Here is a 2,500-nt window from a genome sequence, read left to right as displayed (position 1 = left end):
GCGGCCAGCAGGGGGCGCCGCGCGCGCGGACTGGCGCTCGTGAACACTGCATTTAAATCGGTGGTGTGTTTTTGTCTTTTGCCTGGTTTTTTTTAATCTCAATCGTGTATTACCTCGGCTGGCCAGCGGGGGGCGCCGCGGCGGGGACACGGGCGGACCGGGTACATTTCATCTGTTTGGGGCGAGTGCTTTTTTGAAATTTTTTTTTATCTTTTAGTCTCGTTCCGTTCTTCCCTTCAACTGGCCTGCGGGGGGCGCCGTGCGCGCGGACCGGCGTCCACCCCTGGCCGCTCCGGGACTTTGCATTCAAATGGGTGGGGTGTTTTTCATTTTTTTGCCCTTTTTTTTTCCACTCCCCCCCTCTCAATCGTGTATTACCTCGGCTGGCCAGCGGGGGGCGCCGCGGCGGGGACACGGGCGGACCGGGTACATTTCATCTGTTTGGGGCGAGTGCTTTTTTGAAATTTTTTTTTATCTTTTAGTCTCGTTCCGTTCTTCCCTTCAACTGGCCTGCGGGGGGCGCCGTGCGCGCGGACCGGCGTCCACCCCTGGCCGCTCCGGGACTTTGCATTCAAATGGGTGGGGTGTTTTTCATTTTTTTGCCCTTTTTTTTTCCACTCCCCCCCTCTCAATCGTGTATTACCTCGGCTGGCCAGCGGGGGGCGCCGCGGCGGGGACACGGGCGGACCGGGTACATTTCATCTGTTTGGGGCGAGTGCTTTTTTGAAATTTTTTTTTATCTTTTAGTCTCGTTCCGTTCTTCCCTTCAACTGGCCTGCGGGGGGCGCCGTGCGCGCGGACCGGCGTCCACCCCTGGCCGCTCCGGGACTTTGCATTCAAACGGGTGGGGTGTTTTTCATTTTTTGCCCCTGTTTTTCACTCCCCCCCTCTCAATCGTGTATTACCTCGGCTGGCCAGCGGGGGGCGCCGCGGCGGGGACACGGGGGAGGGTTCATCCGGGCGGACCGGGTACCTTTCGTCTGTTTGGGGCGAGTGCTTTTTTGAAATTTTTTTCATTTTATTTTTGTCCTCCCTTCGACCGGCCAGCGGGGGGCGCCGCGCGCGCGGACCGTCGGGGCCCGGGGCCCTGCGTCCCACTTACTTTCGCCCGACGGGAACAGTTTCTTTTGTTTTTATCCGAGAGGACACACGGAATCTGCACCCCCCGCAGTGGCGTCAGGCGGCCACCGGGGGGCGCCGCGGCGGGGATCGGGGGGGGTCGCCCGGGAGCCGCCTGCCCGTCCGCTGGGCCAAGGGGGCCGGGGCGGGTCACGCGCCGCCGTCCCCCCCCGATCGTCTCGCTCCGAGCCGCCTCTGGCCACCGGGGGGCGCCGTCGGGTGGCGCGGGGGCGCCCCCGCCGCCCGCCGCCTCCCCCCGCACGCGTCGGGCCTCCCCCCGGGCCCCCGCGGGCCGGGGGACGCGGCCGGCGAGCGTCGGACTCCAGCGCGGAAGTGTCGCGGATGAGTGCGGACCGGGGCGCCCGCGGCCCAGCGGCACTTCCAGGGGCTCGGGGAGGAGATGGTTGAAGCCTGGGTGAAGCGCGCCCTCGGCCGTCCGTGTCGCTACCCGCCGGAGAACACCTCCGCCGGATCAGTAGGTACCAACGAGGCGAGCGAGAGAGCCGGGACTCTGTCCGGGGCCGAAAAGCCTGTTTCCCTGGAGCTTTTGCGAAAGGACCCGTGACAGAAGATGCGCGGAGCTCAGAGATCAGCATGGGCAGGGCCTTCTTGCATCCGATTTTGCCCAGGCAGGGCTCCAGGAACCGGGTTACAAAAAGCAAAAAGCCCTGGAGCTCAAACGAAAGGTTTAGTGACAAGATAGCCGTGGAGCTCCGATAACAGCATGGCAGGACCAGGATGGGGCCTATAAAGGGTCCACGGCGGGCATCCGTTGGAGCCCGACGTACGGGCCGGGCACGTCTCCTTCTCCCCCGGAGGCAGCGCCCCCCGGCGGGCCAAATCGGGTACTGCAATTTGTGGAAGTTTCGCAGATGAGTGCGGACCGGGGCGCCCGCGGCCCAGCTGCACTTCCAGGGGCTCGGGGAGGAGACGGTTGAAGCCTGGGTGAAGCGCGCCCTCGGCCGTCCGTGTCGCTACCCGCCGGAGAACACCTCCGCCGGATCAGTAGGTACCAACGAGGCGAGCGAGAGAGCCGGGACTCTGTCAGGGGCCGAAAAGCCCGTTTCCCTGGAGCTCCTGCGAAAGGACCCGTGGCAGAGTAGGCACGGAGCTCGGAGAGCAGCAGGGCCGGAGCTCGGAGAGCAGCAGGGCCAGGGCTCCCTCCCTTCCATAGGCTGCCCAGGCAGGGCTCCAGGAGCCCGGTACCAGCTCTCCCCGTCCGACAGCCTCCTCTCTGGAAGCGGAGAGCGGACGCAGTCGGGCTCCCGGACCGGGGCCCTGGGAGAGCCCTGCCGGGAGCCACCGGGACGGGCCCGTGCGGACGGGTGCGCGGCGCCCCCCGGCGGTCGAAGGCGGAACCGCGGAGGTCTCTCTATCTCTC

The sequence above is a fragment of the Pseudophryne corroboree genome, unplaced genomic scaffold, assembly GCF_028390025.1.
Source record: "Pseudophryne corroboree isolate aPseCor3 unplaced genomic scaffold, aPseCor3.hap2 scaffold_385, whole genome shotgun sequence".
Lineage (NCBI taxonomy): Eukaryota > Metazoa > Chordata > Amphibia > Anura > Myobatrachidae > Pseudophryne > Pseudophryne corroboree.
Note: the sequence above shows the minus strand (reverse complement) of the source record.